The sequence below is a fragment of the Jaculus jaculus genome, chromosome 8 (assembly GCF_020740685.1).
Source record: "Jaculus jaculus isolate mJacJac1 chromosome 8, mJacJac1.mat.Y.cur, whole genome shotgun sequence".
Taxonomy (NCBI): domain Eukaryota; kingdom Metazoa; phylum Chordata; class Mammalia; order Rodentia; family Dipodidae; genus Jaculus; species Jaculus jaculus.
In genome coordinates, this window is record NC_059109.1 from 32,949,710 (window position 1) to 32,969,679 (window position 19,970).

Below are 19,970 nucleotides of genomic sequence, written 5' to 3' on the forward strand. Positions count from 1 at the left end.
TCCACTCCTCTTCTTTTTCTTTTCTGTACTCTCATCTTTCTCTTCTCTCTTTTCTTTCTCCTCCCCCTGTTCTTCCTGTCTTCTCTCTTCTCTTCTTTCTTTTCCCTCTCTCTCCTGTTAGCCAAAGATAGTACTCAGCACTTGGAAGCCACCGCAAGAGGCAGTTCATAACAAGGGGTGGTTGCTGTCTTTATACGAGACAGAGCTTTTCCCTTTAATTTCTTCTATTGTGAAGAATTTAATTAAAGAAGGTTTAAAAACAGGAAAATTCTGTTTTCAATTTGGTAATTAAATATTTAAAATTTATTATTTTTGTTTATTTATGAGAGAGAGGGGGAAAGAGAGAGAGAATGGACATATCAAGGCCTCTAGCCACTGCCAACAAGCTCCAGTTGCATGTGCCACCTTGTTCATCTGGCTTTAAGTGGGTATGGGGGAATTGAACCTGGGTCCGTAGGCTTCAGAGAAAAGTGCCTTACCCAGTAAGCCATCTCTCCAGCCCTCATTCTCTGTTTTTAAAGGACTCAGGGGATCTAGTAAAACTCTTCCCTAAGTTTCTCTATGATAATATTAATTGATTTTCAACTATAATTACATCTGCAAAATCTCACAGCAATTGTTTTGATTAATATCTTTCTAAGAACTTCTCTTTCCTTTTTTAATTAAGGCAGTTGCCTTAAATGATATGGAAATATTTCCATAAGCATATTTTCTTACATGTTATGTTTTTGGAAAGGGGAAGATAAAATCAAATATTTATCAGTTTTAGCTTGTGGAATCACTTTAGAATAGCTTGCTGGAGAGCAACGGTGGAATCGAAATGAATATTCTATAGCTAATTTTAAAACTGCACTTTTATAGCTTCTTATTTTTTATTTTTAAATTTTAATTTATCCATTTTGAGAGATTGAGAGAGAGAGAGAGAGAGAGAGAGAGAGAGAGAGAGAGAGAGAGTGAGAGAAAGAATGGGTACATTAGGGCCTCCAGCCAATGCAAAGGAACTCTAGACACATGTGCCCCCTTGTGCATCTAGCTTATATGGGTCCTGAGGAATCAAACCTGGGTCCTAAAGCTTTGCAGGCAAACACCTTAACCTTTAAGCCATCTCTCCAGCTTATTTTTTATATTTTTATTAACACTGCACCATAAAATTAATCTTAGTGTAAATCAGTACTTTTAAATTGAAATATAATTCATATACCATCAAGTTTACCATTTTAAGGTGAAAATGAAGTTTAAGATTTTCAGAATGTGTTTCTTTTCACTATTGTCTTTTCTAGGACACCTTTGTCACCCACAAACTAAGATTCATCTTGTACTGTAGTCACTTCCATTTCTCTCTGCCATCAGTCCTTGGATACCACTACTTATGTCTGGATGGCTTTGCCTATTCTCAAAAATGATACCATATGTGGTCTCTTATGACTGCTTTCCTCAAGGTACTACTATGTCTAGGTATTTTATCCCTTTTATGGTAAAATAAGAGCCATTCAACAGTGTTGGCTAAAGTGGGACATCTGTGTTGCTACCAACCTTACCTACTATGAAAGAATGCTCTATCAACATTCACATATAGTAGACACATTCAGTTTTCAGTTCTGTTGGCCATATATTTAGAAATGGAATTGTAAGATCGCAGTGTTCTATGCTCATATTTTAGGAAATAGCCCAAAATATTTTCCAAAGTATTTTACCATTTTTATAATTCTCCTAGAACTGTATGAGAATTTCAGTTTCTTTGTGTCCTTGCTAAAACCGATTACCTTCTTGTGTTCTGCCATCCCAGTGGCTGTGAATTATCTGTTTGTGGTTTCAAGCTTCATCTACTTAATCTCTACTGACCTACATTGGCTGTTAGCATACCTTTGGTGAAATTTTTAGTTAAATCCTTAACCCATTTTTTATAACTGGGTTGTCTTTTGAATCTTTATATATTGCATTTCTTCCCATCTAGTACTTTTTGGATTTGGATTGTTACTGCTTTTCCTAAGCCTTCAGTTAGGTCAGTAAATTATCTACATGAGCTCTCTCTATTTTTTATTAGATATGCAAGTATTTAGTATGTACACAACAGATGTTGGTACCATACTTTCTCTCCTCCCTTCCCCTTTTGTGATGAGGCCTTTCTTGTTGGGGATACAGGTCAACCCCATGGGGATTGTGGGTCCTGCATTATGGGGGCAGCAATCAGTTATAGGGGAGAGGTAATGCCTCTGTGCAACATGTCCCAACTTGTGGCTCTAACAATCTTTCTACCCCCTCTTCTGCAAAATTCCCTGATCCATGCTGGGAGAATTTTTAAGTCTATTTCAGTGATAGGTACTTAGGAGCCTCTGGATCTCTACTTTGGTAGGTGTCGAGCATTCTCAGTATCTATCTCCTTCACCCTTGTGCTGATAACAGATTCACTAAGAAAGCAGCACTCTTGCTCATTTCCCCAATTCCTTTGGGGGTTCAGCTGGGGCTAGGATGGAGTGCACTGCGTGTTTTATCTCCTCAGGTCCATCTCCCATCTGAAAAACAGAAGCAGATTCTCAAAGGGAGACTGAAGTCAGCACCAGTTAAATGGGATAACCCTTTTTTAATTCAGAGAGAATTAAAAAGGTTTAGACCCTCTTATAGCCTAAGATTAGTGGGAGCTTGACAATGGAAAGCAGAATCATTATCTGGATATGATTCTGACTTGTCTCCCAGTTCCAGATATGGTTTCCTTTCCACTGAGTGGATCTGTTAGCCAGTCTAAGAACAGTTGATTACCCACCGTGGCTGTGTGCCACTATTGAACTTGTGTGAGCATCATTTCAGGTTGTTTGCTTCTGAGTCACTTAGACTTTGAGTTGCTCAGACCGATGTTAGCTACTTTCCCCTGGTAGCTCATGTAGCACCTTCCAGTACTAGATCAGCTAATTGTCTGGGGACTGGCTCTCTTCTGGATTCCAACCAGGTCTCTCCATGGTCCATGCCAACAGCGTATGCTGTCTTCAGCAGTAGGATCTTACCATTAATCTCTGGTGGGAAATCAAGTGCTCTGACAGAAGTCTGTCTTTGTTGTTTTGGGAGATCTAGTAGGTATCTTTGATCAACAGCTCATTGTGGATGTAAACAACATCCTAGCACAAGGAATTACAGGCCATTGCCAAGGGAAAAGAAAAAGGGAGGGGGGAGGAAGAATAAAGAGAAACAGGAGAAATTTAAGGTTAGGTTTCATCTCACCTTCTCCAGAGCTCTTCAATTCAGGTCCTAGATCTCTCTATTTTTCTTTCATTTTTTTTTTTTATATGCATTAGTGCTATAAAGTTCTCTCTTAGGGTCTAGGGACTGCCTTCATTGTGTCCCATAAGTGTTGGTATGTTTTGTTTTCATTCAGTTCTCAGAACTTAGAAATAAGTGATGAAAACAAAGTGGATTGTGGATGGCAACGGTTTGGGGGCGATCTTACTTGGATCAAAGTGGGTTGGGGATGGGAATGGTTGTTTTTTTTGGGGGGTCTCATTTGGACAGGGTATGCAGGAACTACCAGCTAGCTGAAAGTAACTTGACTAGAGACAATCACAGCCATGGGAAAATCTGGGGCAGGACTTGGGAAGCAGAAGAAATACCAAGTGTAATGAAAACACGTTACCACGTACTGGTAGGAGCAAACCAGCCCTGGTGTGCGTGTGTGTTTATAGCAGGTAGAGGGGGCAGTGAGTGCTGAGCCAAGCACATGCATGTTGTAAGGCTGCCCTGTGAAGAATGGACCAATGGGGGCAAAATCTACTTCACCCTTTAGCCCCAGGCTTCCTTGGAATCTTGGAGTCCTCAAGATTCTATTTACAAGAGTCTGCCTCTCAGCCCCAACCTCAGGTGTTCAGGCAGCCCTGACCTTGGATTAAAGGGCTGACCCGTAGGAGGCGGGTCTCTCCACCACGCATTCTGCCTGTCCTTTCTCCCTAAGAGTTTGCTTTCCTCATCCTGCTGATAGCCCCTAATTCCTCCTCTCCCTTGTGCATCCTTGTTCACCCTCATTTTCAATCCTCAGTCGAGCCCATTCTGGTCCTAGCAGGACTTGAACCGACTTGCATTTCCACTAGAGTCTCCCTGGCATTTCGCCCTTCAAGATTGAGATCCGAAGCCTTGGTCCGACCAATGGGCTGCTGGGCAGGGACGTCCCGCGCGCCCCGCCCCAAGCTCAGCACTTCCCAGCCCCGCTCCGCTCCGCTCTGCTCTGCGGCGGGGAGACGAGCTGCGTGGAGGGCTGCCAAGCCGGTTCAGCCCAGCTTTTGTCCGGGTCGAGGTTTGTCACTACCTGGCACACTCCTGTTGCCTGGCACAACCCGCATCTGGCTGCAACCACCATCCAGAGCCTGGACGCAGAGCCAGGTAAAGAGACAATCTCCCCTCTCCCCGGTGACTTGTCTGGGGTGTCCCAGGACTCTCCCTCCAGGCACTGCGGGTCCCAGCTCTTGCCTCTAGGACTGTAGCTGGCACTAGGGATGTCCTGGAGGTCCCAGGACTCGTCCTCCAGGGACGGGAACTGGCACTATGGGTGTCCCGAGGGTGCATTTTTCTCCCTTTCGCTGCAGCAGTTTGCAAGCTCTGTTCCCAGCCTGCTGGATGAGTTGTCAGGCTTTGTCTTGCAAACTTACTTGTTAATGAATCCTGTGAAGTTTGCTGGGAGCTGATTTCTGCCTATGAGTTCTTGGCTCCTGAGAATATCATGCCTTGCCTACCCCGTGGGAACCCATCCTTTCTGCAGTTATCTGCTGGGAAGGACCTCATGTCCAGAGGTGGAGAGCCTAGGAAGTGAGACCTCATGGTCATGGGCATTCACTGAGTTTGCAAATAAAGAGTAGATGTTAGTATCTAGAATCTCATCATTAGCGACTTTGAAAATATAACGTTTCTAAGTAGAAGATGCACTTCTGGACTTTTGAAAAACTCCTTGCCGAGCGGCACGGGCACCCCTGACCAGCATTACAAAAGCCATTCTCAGGTGATTTCAGTTTGGAGCCAGAGACTTAGGGATGATTCTGACTCTGCTAGCCTGGTATTCTGAGAGCAGCAACTTTCCCTGGAAACCCTAGGGCGGTGCCTAGTCTATCTAGTGCCTCTGTGTCTGCGAGGAGCCCTCCAGGTGATGTGGGCTGGAGTCGGAGAACTATTCGGTGTGGTGAGGCAACCTACAGATACCTGGCTTATAGGTTCCCTCCACAAAGAGGAAGAAACAGGTCACTCTGCAGAAAATCTTAGCTATTCCTCAATACGGTTTTGCTGAAATTAATATAAAACAAATACAAACAAAAATCCCAAGAAACACCGTGGACTTAGGAGGATTCCAAAATAGTAGAAATGTAACTACTACTTTTATTAATTTTTACATAGTAAAATTTGCATTTTCTTTAGGAAAGAATAAGAATTTTTTTTCGGTTTAAAATGCTGAAGTAAAACCAAGGAAGCAATGTGCACGGATCTTCTTGTTGCAAGGGCACAAATCTCTGGCTCCTCCTGAGGCAATCCTAGACCATGGAATCACCAGAGCATATTATAGGACTTTTTTTTTTTCATTTTTTCCTGAAAATATTTGGGTGTTTAAGTAATTCATGTCAATTCCCTCAAGTGAAAGAAATTCAGCATCACAGTCCTCTGATTATTAAGGTCATTTTATTCCCCCTCTAGAGATCTGAGATTTCAAAAGTTTGACTAAAAAAAAAAAAGTCCCAGTTGTTCCTAAGCCATCAGTACAGAAATAGAATGACGATGCAAGTCTTAAATGGATCAGAAAATCTGACACTAAATAAGAAAATTTAGAATAGGCATTATTCCAGACCTAGTGTGTGTGCTGCAGCGAACAGGACTAGCTGGACCAAGATTTCCTGTAGAGAAAACACTTATCTTCCGAGTTGCTATGTTTTCTGCCTGTTTGTGACTGAGGTATCTAGATATGCTAAGGGACAGGCTCCTAGAGAACATGGGGCAGCATAGTGGTTAGGAACAGGAGCCTTGCTTTGAGGTTTGCCCAGGTTCAAGTCCTGCTTCTCTGCTCTCTATGCTCTTGGACAATTTCACAACTTTCCAGACCTTCCTTTCCTCCATAAAGCCAGGGCTGTAGTAGTACAATATTTACCTCACAATTCTCTCGTTGTTGTTACAGCGAGATGAAATAATGCTTCAAATGGTCTAGTATAACAGATTTGTTAAATAACAAATAAACATAGACACACAATTCAGCAAAACCCAATTCCCAAACTCCAAAATGAAAAAAAAAAGATTTATGATCAGATTCTGTATTTACATGCCATTGGCAGCCTTAGGATTTAATTATTATTATTATTTTTTACCAGAATGTGAGATATGGATATCCACAAATTATCTTCATAATGTTATCTTATATGGAACTTTGTAGAACAATGTTTACTAGATTAGTTTCAAATCAATAACCTCTTCCCACTCTGTCTGCTTGCCAATGAATAAATAAAACTGTTCTTTAACTGTAATTAATTTCAAAATCTTTAGACTGGACACACACAAAATCAATTCCTTTTCTGTTACTTGACTAGAATTGCTCTATGGGATCTTCTTGGGACCAAGTAGGTCTAGTGAAAATAATATAGGAACAGCATTGCCCAGTGATTAATTCTTTGAAATTAGTCTCAATTCTCTTTAATTTTGATGGAAAGTAAAATACTGCCTACCTGACAAGAATTTTTTTTTTTTTTTTTTGTAATTTGCCTTGCGTGTTTAAATGCAGGGTGTTATAACTTGGCCTGTTACCTAGCCGGTGACTAGAAGATGAAAGACCTGTTCCACCATGTAAACATCTAAGCAACTCTTCAGGTTTTCATTAAGATAGTTTTAAACTATAATATTAAAAACATGCCAACACACACATACAAGATGAAAACCAAAAACTTTCATCCCCCAAACAATATGTTCAATGGAATTAGAATTAAAAAATAAAACATTTATTTATTTATTTAAGAAAGAGAAAAAAAGAGAAAGAGACAAAGAAGGAGGGAGGGAGAAGATAGGATGGTTGAGTATGGGCATCCCAGGACCTCTTGCTACTGCAAATGAACTCCACATGTTCGCACCATCTTGTGGATCTGGCTTTATTTGGGTACTGGAGAACCAAACCCAAGCTGTTAGGCTTTGCAAGCAAGCATCTTTACTGCTAAATCATCTCTTTAGTCCCTGGAATTAGAATTTGATGTCACTAAATTAACTGTAATTACAAATTAATTGTAATTCTAATTATAATGAGTAGGATCTCCTGTTTGGTTCACTATATAATGATTTTCTTTTTTTGAAGGAGGGTCTCAGTCTGGTCCAGGCTGACCTGGAATTAATTATGTAGTCTCAGGGTGGCCTTGAACTCACGGTGAGCTTCCTACCTCTGCCTCCTGAGTGCTGGGATTAAAGGCGTGCGCCACCACAACTGGCTCAATGATTGTATTTTTTTAAAAAAAGAAGATCAGAGGTATATCTCTTGATTGGTAAAATGAAGGCATGCGAATGTAAATTAGAACTCTCAATAATGAAGTTATATTTTCTGAATAATTTCACTAAAAAGTTAAGAGTGTCATTATTATTTTTATCAGAGAGAATTGGTGCTCCAGGGCCTTTAGCCACTGCAACTGAACTCCGGATGCATGTGCCATCTTGTGTGCATGCATGACTTTGTGCGTTTCTGTCACCTTGTGCATCTGGCTTACATGAGATCTGGGGAGTTGAACATGGGTCATTAGGTTTGCAGGGAAGCAAGTTAATCGCTAAGCTTTATCTCTTCAGCCCCCCTAAAAGGGTCTTTGATGTCCGTATATGGAGTGACAGATGGGCCAGTGTTTCTTGTAAGAAGTGGCCAATCAAGAATGGTCAATATTGCAGTGACTTTATGTTTATCCACTTGTAGTCACAATGCTTCCCAATAGAAGTAATCATTATGAAATCAGGTTAATTGCACTTGGCTCTCTTAGAAAAGTTTTGATGAGAGTTACCTGGAATTCACTGAGATTCATTTCAGAATCTTGTTTCTTCCCCCAGGGATGATTTTACTATAATCTTGAAACTCTTTGGAGTAAAACACATTACATTATTTTGTATTTATTATCTTTGGATTATATTCCTTAGCACATAATAATAATTCTTTTGCTTGATTTCATTATCTTCCTTGTGAGAAACAAAGTTGAAATGTTTATTGCTGACTTATGGCTCAGTCTCATATGAAGAAAATTAACCCTGGAGTCTGAGTTCCCCAACTTTCTACATAGACTCATGCCCAAAGATACACATTGTGACCATATTTCCTGGCTCTGGACACTGGTCTATCACTTACAAGCTACATACCCTTCTCAGTGAATTATTGTGAGGGGTGATTGATAAATAAGCTGATATTTAGAATACTGAATTATGGTAAGTACCTAAGAATCTTCTATTATTCAATTTGAGACACAACTTAAAAATTTAAGCTGAAGCTCTCATTTGAGGCTCTTTCTTCTGTTTTTTTATTGCCCAAACTAAGACCCAAAATCAAAAGAAAGTTTGGTTATTAATATATACATATATGCTTCTGTACACATAAGCATATTTCTTTACACACACACACACACACACACATATGTATGTCCATTTCATGATGTCCACAGCTAGAGAACACTTTGTTTCAGAACAAAGTACTTCAAGTTTCTCAGAAAGTGATGCAATACTTCAAACAATATTGCTCAAAAGTCTCAGGTGATATTGAGAATAAGTGTTTTAATCCACTTTTCTCAACTCAGTTGCCCATTGGAATCACTTGAGAATTGATTTTATATTGTTTTCTGAATGTTTAAATTCATCATTAAAGGTGTAATATCGTATTCCTTACAAAGAAAGGTCCTATAGCATGCCTACACATTAACTATCTTCATGGGATTCTTGAGTAATCAGAATTTTTTAAATAGGAAAGCATGTTAGAATTTACCCAGTGTAAGTGAGGAAACAGAAGCTTAAAAATGTCATTCTTAACCATATGCTCATGAATAGTTACTGGTGGCTCTTTAAAGCAAATTGTTTCCTATATTTTACTCAGTGTGGTTTTCATTCAACTATCAATCTTCTGAAATATGAGATAATGTTACCAAAGAGACATACTCCCACTGATAGAGTGCTATTGGAATATTATAGTTATTCCAGTCACACTGATCTAAGTTCAATTTCAGGAATATGCATTTAAAATGTTTCCTTAATTAAGAAGTAGTAAAAGCAGTATATTCACTATCAAGCCAATACCCACCAAATGTAAAAAGAATAATTTTTCATTATGCATGTTTTATCTTTTCAAAGGATCCAATTTAGTTTCTCTATTATTTCTTTTACATATTGGGTTTTGCAAACAAAACTTGAAGATAATATTTGAATATTTCAAGAAACACTGATGTATTCTTAAGTCCAACTTTGGTGACCTTTTGGGAATCCTGTCAATTTTTTGTGTTTGATTTGGTGATGAGTTTGTATTTTGAGCTAGGTTAATTTAGCCATGATTTCAGCACTTACGTGACCCATTAATTGTTCATTTGTGAAGTTATTTGTACTGATAAGAAAGCATAAAGAAAAAAAGAGCATTTCTTTGAACATCTTGACTTTTATATTTTCCTTAGGAAACCTGTAATAAAAAACTCATGGCATGGGTATTAGATTTTTATGATAATTGAGAATTCACACATGATGCAATGATGGCAGCAGCTTACTGAAATATGTTTGTAAAACATTTTAAACCTTGTTTCTGGATCTTTCTATTTTATCTGGACAAGTGAGTTTGATTACACTAACAGGATGTGTCTAGGCACATTTTTCTAGCAGCAGCCAGAAGAGGACAGAATAATAAAGGCAAGGACAGATGTTCCTGCAGAGTATACAGTCATTCATCCAAAAGCTATTGTCAAGGAGGGTTAGACAAAAAATTAGCAGGTTCTATCCAGTAAGTTTATTATTATTCAATTCACAGTATGGTTTTTGTTTTTATTTATTTATTTATTTATTTATTTATTTATTTATTTATTTATTTATTTAAGAGCGACAGACACAGAGAGAAAGACAGATAGAGGGAGAGAGAGAGAATGGGCGCGCCAGGGCTTCCAGCCTCTGCAAACGAACTCCAGATGCGTGCGCCCCCTTGTGCATCTGGCTAACGTGGGACCTGGGGAACTGAGCCTCGAACGGGGTCCTTAGGCTTCACAGGCAAGCGCTTAACCGCTAAGCCATCTCTCCAGCCCTGGTTTTTGTTTTTTGAGAAGAAAATTTTTTTCAATTTGCTAAGTAAAAATAACAACTTGCATATTTTTTGAATTGAACAGAGTAAGACAAAATAATTGACTTAAAATTAAACAACAACAGCAACCATAGGATGGTGTTTTCATCAGATTTCTTCTTAGTTTCTGCTTTTCCTTTGATGTGTCCTATGTACTGATATCCAAAGAGGGCTTGGGATGATTCAAAGTAATCACTTGGCTAGAAGTACAGAATAGTCCCATTGGAAAACCATGATTCTTCCTAGAAATTTGTCTTCATGATTCTTCCTAGAAATTTGTCTTCTGATGTTTACACATTACTTAATTTGACTGTTCAAAACACCTGTTAGCTAGTACTTATACGCTATAGTTTGAAAAAGAAATATTGAAAATGTGAGAAATAAACTGTCAAGCAGGAATGACATACTTTTCTCAAGCAGCTAAAACAAACTTTATAGAGTGCATGATGTGGTGGTTTGAATTAGATATCCCCCATAAACTCTTGTATTTAAATGTTTGATTCCTGGCTGATGATAATTTGGGAGGTGGAGCCTTGTTGGAGGAGGTTTGTTGTTAGGGGTGGGCTTAGGGATGTTATAGCCAGCTCCCCCTTGCCAGAACTTGGCTTACTCTCTTGATGCTGTTGTCCACCTGCTGAGGTAGAGGATATGCCTAGCCTCTGGTCATATCAAGTTTTCCCCTACCATTGTGAAGCTTCCCCTTGAGAGTGTAGGCAAAATAAATAACTTTCCTCTCTGCTGACTCTATTGAAATCAGGGGGTTTGAATGCTGAAGGAGTATCTTGCTATTCAAAGTCAGCTTTCTTCCCACCCGGATTAACAAATTCATTAGCCTGCCTGGTACTATGGTAGTATAACAAATGCAGAAAGAAAGAGTCATTGCATTTGCCACACAGTTTGTTTTTGGGAAGTACACTGGGCAATGTGAGGCAGGGTTGTTGAACTCCCTGCAAGGAGACCTGATGGAGTCATGAGGATGAACCGTGAGTTGCAGTGGAGATGCTAGGACTTTTGGAAGATACCAGAATTCTGAGATGGCTACAAGGGAGAGCTGCTTGCTTGGGATTAATTGTTCCTCAGGCTGAGAGTAACCTTGCCTGTGAGGCAGAATTGGAACCCCATGACTTTGTCACTGGTTACAGATGTCAGACTTGAAGCTACAGGATTTGTTATCTGCCCTGTTTGTTAAGATCTTGCAATGGTGCAATCTTTCCTTGATATGCTCAGTGCCGTCTTTTGTGGTGTGAATGTTTACTTTGTGCCATTATGTTCTTTGGTTTTATAGCTCACAGTTAAGAGACCTTGAATTGTGGGGATGTTTGAACATTGTTGGGATTGATAAAAACGACGGGGACTTTTAAAATTGGATAAAATGCATTGCATTTTACATCATGGATGGCCAGGGTTGGAATGCTATGGCTTGAATCAGATGGTCCCCATATACTCACAGGTTTTTAATGCTTGATCCTCAGCTGACAGCAATTTGGAAGATGGAGCCCTTGCTGGAGGAGTTGTGGTTTGGAAAGCTGGCTCAAGGGTGTTGGAACCAGCTCCCCACTGCTAGAGCTGGGCTCGCTGTCCTGCTTCTGCTTTCCATCTCTCGTGGTGGACATGATGTCCAGCCTCTGCTCATGCCATGTCGTCCCCTGGCATCATGGAGCTTCCTCTGCTCTTTTTCTCATGGGCGCTTTCTCGCTTCTTGACCTCTACCAACTGTCACTCTAGCTTATATAAAAATCCAAAAATTCGGGCTGGAGAGATGGCTTAGCGGTTAAGCGCTTGCCTGTGAAGCCTAAGGACCCCGGTTCGAGGCTTGGTTCCCCAGGTCCCACGTTAGCCAGATGCACAAGGGGGCGCACGCGTCTGGAGTTCGTTTGCAGAGGCTGGAAGCCCTGGCGCGCCTATTCTCTCTCTCCCCCTCTATCTGTCTTTCTCTTTGTGTCTGTCGCTCTCAAATAAATAAATAAATTAAAAAAAATTAAAAAAAATAAAATGTCATCTTGCTATAATCCTGGTCAAGTGCTGAGGAGAGATGATTTTCCTATTCTTGCTAGCAGTGTAATTCCCTTCTTCTTCTGCTCTTTAAAATGCAGGCACAGTGAAGATTTTCTGAGGCTGTCTGCTGTTGGCTCTCCCTCTCAGTGGGAGGGTGAGCTCCCCCAAACTATTGCAGTCTGTCTGGGATGGACTCTAAACTTTCCTAGTCTGCTTTTAAAGTTCACTATTTTACTTTGCTATTAAAACTAGGGATTCTTGGCACCACCTACCTCTTTTGACAACTCTTATTCAATTTTCTTTGGTTTACTCACCCCCCCGCCCCAAGGGCCTAGCAGACTATTCCTGCATGCTGTCTGCTAATCTTCTTCCATATACATCAATATTCTTACTTTATGCCTGAACTACATTTAAACATTATCTTTTTATAGCTATGAGCTCTTTCTTAGTGTTAGTTACTATATTTGCTGAGTTGGTACATAGCTGCTTTTTAAGGGATTTTTTGGTCTCCTCAGTTATTTGCTAATCTTTATATTTGTAATTTCATATGTAATAGTATATGAATATTTGTTACTTTTACTTTAGATTTTCCCTAGTGACTGTGAAGTTTGCCTGTGTACTGACATCTAGAATTCACAGATGTTTCTTGCTTGACTTGAGATGTATTAGAAGGGGCCTACCTGAAGCTTGCTTTTCAAATCCAGTCTGACTTTTCAAGCTCACAGATTCCTAAGGACATGAATGGAGAGCTCCGTATAACATCTGCCACTCTTCTTCCGCATGTGTAAACCATTTCCTTGCCAGTTGAGTATGTCTACCTCTGCCTGGAGAGCTTTCCCCCCTCATCTTTGTTATGAATCCTTTTCCTCCAAGCTCAGTACCATTGTGCTTTTGACTTTCTTAGTAATGTAGGTCATGGGTCTGAATGTGTCATGTTGAATGTCAATCTGACATATTTTAAAGTACTGGTAATTGCAGCAGTTCATGAACAAGAGTCATTTTGGTGTCTGTTTTATTATTTCTGCTATGAAGGCCATGTTTTGGATAAAGGAATATATGAATACTCATAATTGTTCCCCTGTACATTGGATAATGTGACCCAAAGGATGTTGTTTACAATTTCTTCTGCAAAGCATTTGTGTTATATAATAAAATGAGAGCATCTTCTTTTGGATAAAGTCTAGCATATTGTAATTCTTAGACTACACTTGGCACTTGCTTGGAAAATGTCAGTTTCCTGTGATGAGCAAAGTCCAATGCAGCTGTGTCTGTTTGAGCTCATTAAATATGAAAGTCTATATAATGGAACATAACCAATTAACTTGAGTGAAAATTTATAATCTCATGAGTTTATCATATTTGAAGGCAAACTTGAAGACAATAATATCTTGAATTTATGTACTATAATTCCTTTGTGCAAGTTTTTATAAATATTTGATGGCACTATCAATAATAGAGTTACAGAGCAGAGGTTTAAGAGATCTTTCTTTTTAAATCTATTTGAGACAGAGGGAGGGGGTATATATATAGAGAGAATGGACATATCAGAGCCTGTAGTCACTGCAAATGAACTCCAGATGCATGCACCACCTTATGCATCTGGCTTATGTAGATAGTAGGGAATTGAACCTGGGTCCTTTCGTTTTGCAGGCAAGTGTCTTAACAAGTAAACCATCTCTCTAGTCCTAAGATATCTTTTTAACTATTGCACACTATTTTCCTAAGGTGTAAACAAAAATATTTACAAGCAGAATGTTTTATATGTCCCTTGACTTGCTTTTTCATTTTCATTGTTTCCTCAGTTTGAAGTGTAATTCTATCAACTTCTAGAATTCCGTGCATAGTTTTATTCACATGTAAGAATAAAGCACATCCCAATGCCCAGTTGCACAAATCCCTCTCACTATCCACCATGTAAGAATATTACACTAGTTTTTTCCTGGCATTCCATTTGACAGGTAGTCAAAAGTTGACTATGGCATTTGCTGACTATTTGTGTGTGTGTGTGTGTTGAGAACAATGTGAAATGGTTTAAGAAATATCAAGTGTTGGATTCAAAATCATACTGCGAGCATTCAATTGCATTCATTTCATAGTTGTCATTTTTTTAACAAGGGGTTTTTTGTGGGATTAGTTTTCATTTTAATAGCATAGCAATAAAAACAACTCAAAAAGAGAATGAATTGGTATTACTATATGGCATAGGAGCTCTTTGTGACAGACATGCATATATATATATATATATATATATATTTATAATTTTGATTATATAATGTTAATTTACAGAAATTTATAACATATTAGATTAGTAGATTATTATTATTAGATTAATAGGTCCAGTTCATTATAATAGAAAGAAATGACTTTATTTGAAACTTAGCTAGTATTGAATCTTGCATGTAATGGTATAAGTAATGAATAAAGTGCTAAGATACTAGAAGTAGCCAATAGGAAGTGGAAATGATCCGTAAGCTCATTCATCTCCATCTCTTTACCCCCTGATTCACAGAGGAAATACTGAAATCCAGCCAAACTTGTTTGCCTGCCCAGATTTCTACAGTTCCTTTATGGCCTTTGTTGGCTCTGATTAAAGACACCCCAGCCTCCTGACCTAGCCGGGCTGGAAGGAACTCATCACTTCTAAAATGGCTATTCCCCAACTGGATATGATGACTCATCACATTTAAATGGCTATTACCCAATTGGATATGATCCTTAATTAACAAGTGCAGGGTGTTCATCACTTTTTTGTTCTGGAGCTTCCTTTTATATGTTAAAAAATAGGAGTAGGCCAGATCTCCCTGTCCCCAGACACCTCCTCCCAGTTCCCTGGTTACTAGTTTATTTTCAAGGATGGTCTTTTAATTTTCCATTCTTTTAAACATGATTGTTTATTTGGTTCTCTTGAATGTCAAGATGGTAGATTATATTAGTTCATATTGACTCTTCTTTTCCTCAAGAAACCTTGGATGTATTTCTACTTGATGCCAGTGGAGTTATCTGGGAGGTACAAGACTGTTCCAATGAGTCATGTAGTGTTGGACTCTTTAAAAGCATTATAAGGGAGAATAAGCCCAAGTCATCATGCATGCTAAGCATATGCTTCAACACTGAGTTGTACTACTAGTCCACAGAGAGGATTTTCATTTTTAGAAACAAAGTCTGGATTTTGATCTGGAAGTATTAAAAAGGATAAGCTGGAATAAAAATAAGACATGATTAAGGGGCTGGAGAGATTGCTCAGTGGTTAAGGCACTTGCCTGCAAAATCTAGCAACTGGGGTTCAGTTTCCCAGTACCCATGTAAAGTCATATGCACAAAGTGGTACATATACCTGGAGTTCATTTCCAATGCCTAGGGGCACTGACACACCCATAGTCTCTCTCTCTCTCTCTCTCTCTCTCTCTCTCTCTCTTTCTTTCTGTCTTCTCTGCTTGCAAATAAAAATTATAAAAAAAAAACATGGTTATATAATTTGAGGATAGGTTTGGAAACACAAGAATTGGTTAAAACTCTTGTATTTAAAAATTTTAAATTTTATTTATGAGAGAGAAAGAGGGAATGGGTGCTCCAGGGCCTCCAGCTGCTGCAAATGAACTCCAGATATATGTGTCCCCTTGTATAGCTGGCTAATGTAGGTCCTGGGGATTTGAACCTGGGTCCTTTGGCTTTGCAGGCAAGCACCTTAAGTGATAAACCATCTCTCTAGCCCTTAAATGTGTATTCTTTCATAAGCAAGTATAGATTTCTTCCATGAAAATGTAAAGTAAAAATTAAGGTGGATTATTTTGGAAATGAGGATTTTGGAACTAAATTTATGAGTATTGTTATTTTATAAATATACATATAAAATTAGTGCACTTAAACTTTTTTATTTGTTAAAGAGAAGAAATTGTAGGCAAATCATTATGTCTAATATGCATTTTGTGATGTGTTTTTTTTAAAAAAATATTTATTTATTTATTTATTTATTTATTTATTTGAGAGCAACAGACAGAGAGAGAAAGAGGCAGATAGAGAGAGGGAGAATGTGTGCACCAGGACCTTCAGCCACTGCAAACTAACTCCATATGCATGTACCCTCTTGTGCATGTGGCTAACGTGGGTCCTGAGGAATCAAGCCTCGAACTGGGGTCCTTAGGCTTCAGGGTAAGTGCTTAACCGCTAAACCATCTCTCCAGTCCCGATGTGTTTTTTTTATCTTAAATATCAAAGCATAAGTAAGCCTGGTAAATATCATCACCTTATGGAACAATACATTGTTTTAAAAGTGAAAGCTAATATATCTATCTATTCATCTTGGTCAAGGGTGCCATTTTAATTAATACAGAAATTGTATTTATGTCTAGTAAGCTAATAAAATGTGGCTCCACAAAATTACTAAAAAACTATCTTAGAAACTTACTTTTTTATTTTAGGAGAAATTAAAAAAAAAGAACAACTAATGGTACTCTCTATAAATGGTAAATGCTAAAAACATTATATTTCCTAGTTGATTTATTATTGAAATGTTATAGTTACTTTCTCAGTTCTGGAACAAAACACCTAAGCAAAGGCAGCTTATTGAAGGAAAGAATTTATTTCAGGTTACAGTTTCAAGGGCAAGTTTCATCATGGCAGGGAAACCAGGGCAAAATCTGAAAAGTGGCTCACAATGTCTCATGCCATCAGGGAAGAAGGGGCAAGGTGGACTGGATCATAAAATGCCAAGGCCCACCCCGCAGTGAAACGCCTCCTGTAGCAAGGTTCCAACAGCTGGTGATCAAGTTTGAGGCCAAATCACAACCACATGAGGCAGCAGGGGACATTTTGTATTAAACCCACCATAGCAACCATGATTATTGCTATCTTTTTAATGAGCATACACAGTAGTAGTTATCAATATGCCATTTTGAAATATATTTATTTAGTTGAATTTTCCTCTTCCCTCATCTTTCTCATTCTCCACTGTCTTTTCTGCTTTACTGTCATATTTGTGTTTTTGTCTTTTCCCCAACCTGTCATCTCTTTTTACCTTATCTTGGTCATCTTTCCAGTTTTTTTTTTTAATCATTTACCCATGTTTGCACCCATTTACATACAAACATACAAATATTACAAGCAGTGATGAACACATGAAAAGGGACATGTGGCTTTTAGTCTTTCTGACTTTGTGTTACCATATTTAACATAATTCTTTCCAGATAATCCATTTCATTCAAATTTTATAATTTCATTTTCATTACTGCTCTGAGTAAAATTCCACTGTTTATATGAACCACATTTTCATTATCCGTTCATCTGTTGATGGATATCTAGGCTGGTTTCCTGTGCTTGCCATTCACAGAGCAACAACAAATACAGAGGAAGATTGCTGTAGTATAGAGTCCTTAGGGTGTGTGCCCAGGAGTGAAATAGCTTGGGGCATCTGGTGTTTCTATTTTTGCTTTTTTATAAATCTCTCTATTGATTTTTATAATGATTGTACTAGTTTGCACTTCACCCCAATGATGAATAAGGGTTTATCTCTATCTACATTCTCCCCAACATTTGTATTTTTTAAAAATTCTTGATTAAAAAAATCACATTATGGCTGGACTAAGATGTTATGTCAAAGGAATTTTAATTTTAATAATCCTGATGGCTAACCATGTGGAATACCTTTAAAATATTTATTGGCCATATGTGTGTATTTTTTGTGAATTGTTCATTTCAATTAGGCCATTTGGTGATTGGCCATTTTGTTTCTTGGTGTCTAGTTTTTGCAGTTCTTTATAAATTCTGGATATTGGCTCCTTCTGAACTATAGCTGGCAAAACTTTCTTCCATTCTGTAGGTTGCCTATTCACTTTAATGATGCATTCATTTGCTGTGCAGACACATATTAGTTTCATATAGTCCTGCTTACTAGTTCTTGGGGCTATTTCCTACTCTGTTGGAGTCCTGTTCAGAAAGTTTTTGCCTATGCCTACATCTTGATGTGTATTCCATTGTTTTCCTCTAGCAGTTTCAGTATTTGGGGTTTTAAATTAAGGTCTTTGGGTCACTTGAATTGATTTTTTAAATTACTTTCATTTATTTATAAGTGAGAGAGAGAGAGAGAGAGAGAGAGAGAGAGAGAGAGAGAGAGAGAGAGGGAGAGAATGGTTGTTCCAGGGCCTCCAATCATTGCAAACAAACTCCAGGTACATGTGCCATCTCATGCATCTGGCTTATGTGGGTCCTTAAGAATCAAACCTGGGTCCTTTGGCTTTGCAAGCAGGCATCTTAACTGCTAAGCCATCTCTCCAGCTCTTATATTGATTTTTGTACATTGTGAAGGATTTTGACTTAATTTCTTATCATTGGAATTTTAGGGGAACTGTGTTGAATCTGTAGATTGCTTTTAGTAATATAGCCATATTCATATTATTTCTTCCAATGCAGAACAGTGGGTCCTCATCTACTGTTTTATTTTTCCTAAATTTTATTTATTTATTTATTTACTTATTTATTTATTTTTAGAGAGAGAGAGAGAGAGAGAGAGAGAGAGAGAGAGAGAGAGAGAGAGAGGGAATTGGTGTGCTAGGGCCTCAGCCACTGAAATTGAACTCCAGATGTTTGTGTTACCTAGTGGACATGTGCTACCTTGCGTTTACCTCACCTTTGTGCATCTGGCTAATTTGGGATCTGGAGAGTAGAACATGGGTCCTTAGGCTTTGTAGGCAAACATCTTAACCGGTAAGCCATCTCTCCAGCCCTTGTTTCTTTTTCATTGTTTTTAGATTTTTTTTGTTTATTTATATTTTTTTTTAATTTGAGAGTGACAGAGAGAGAGAAAGAGAGAGAGAGAAAGAAAGAGGCAGATAGAGAGAGAGAAAGAGAGAGGCAGATAGAGAGAGAGAGAGAGAGAGAGAAAGAATGGGCACACCAGGGCTTCCAGCCACTGCAAACAAACTCCAGATACTGGTGCCCCCTTGTGCATCTGGCTAACATGGGTCCTGGGAAATTGAACCTTGAACTGGGGTCCTTAGGCTTCAAGGCAAGGACTTAACTGCTAAGCCATCTCTCCAGCCCTTCATTGTTTTAATTGCAGAAATTTTTCACTTCCTTGGTTAAATTTATTTCTTGATACTTTATTTTGTGTTTTTTGAGCAAGCATGATTGAGATGCTTCCCCTAATTTCTTTTTCTGTGAATACATTCTGTATATATGAGAAAGCTATTGATTTTATATCTTGAAACTACCCCAGAATTTTATTGCATCTAGAAAATTTCTAGTAGATTCTGTAGTATCATTTAAGTATATAATTATTTCTTCTACAAGGAGGTATAGCTTAATTCCTTTATTTCTTTTTTTAAGTCTCATTTATTTCTTCTTTTCTTTTTATTGCTCTAGCGAGGACTTAAAGCACTATATTTAATAAAAAGTGGTGAGAGTAGACATCTTTGTCTCACTCCCAATTTTAATGGAAATACTCTCAGTTTTTTTCCTATTTCATATAATGTTGGCCCTGGATGTGTAATATATAGCCTTTATTATTTTGAGGTATTTTGTATCCATTCTACTTTCTCCATGACTTTTCTCTGAGAACTAAACTTTTTCACATAACTTTCTACATTTATTGAGATCATACAATTTCTGTCCTCATGTGTATTTATATATTGTATTATATTATCTCATTTGTATATATTGAACAAATTTGTACCCTAGTATGAAAAGTAATTGTTCATAATGTACCATCTTCTTA

The 19,970-nt window shown here is 38.3% G+C and overlaps 1 protein-coding gene across 1 annotated transcript in view; it reads left to right on the top strand.

Moving 5' to 3' along the window:
- The first annotated feature begins 4,207 nt into the window (after positions 1-4,207).
- Col21a1 (collagen type XXI alpha 1 chain) overlaps positions 4,208-19,970 on the top strand; it is a 148,548-nt gene continuing 132,785 nt past the window's right edge. The window contains exon 1 of the mRNA XM_045157586.1: positions 4,208-4,362. The gene's annotated coding sequence lies outside the window, so the exon portion shown is untranslated. The remainder of the gene's footprint in view (positions 4,363-19,970) is intronic.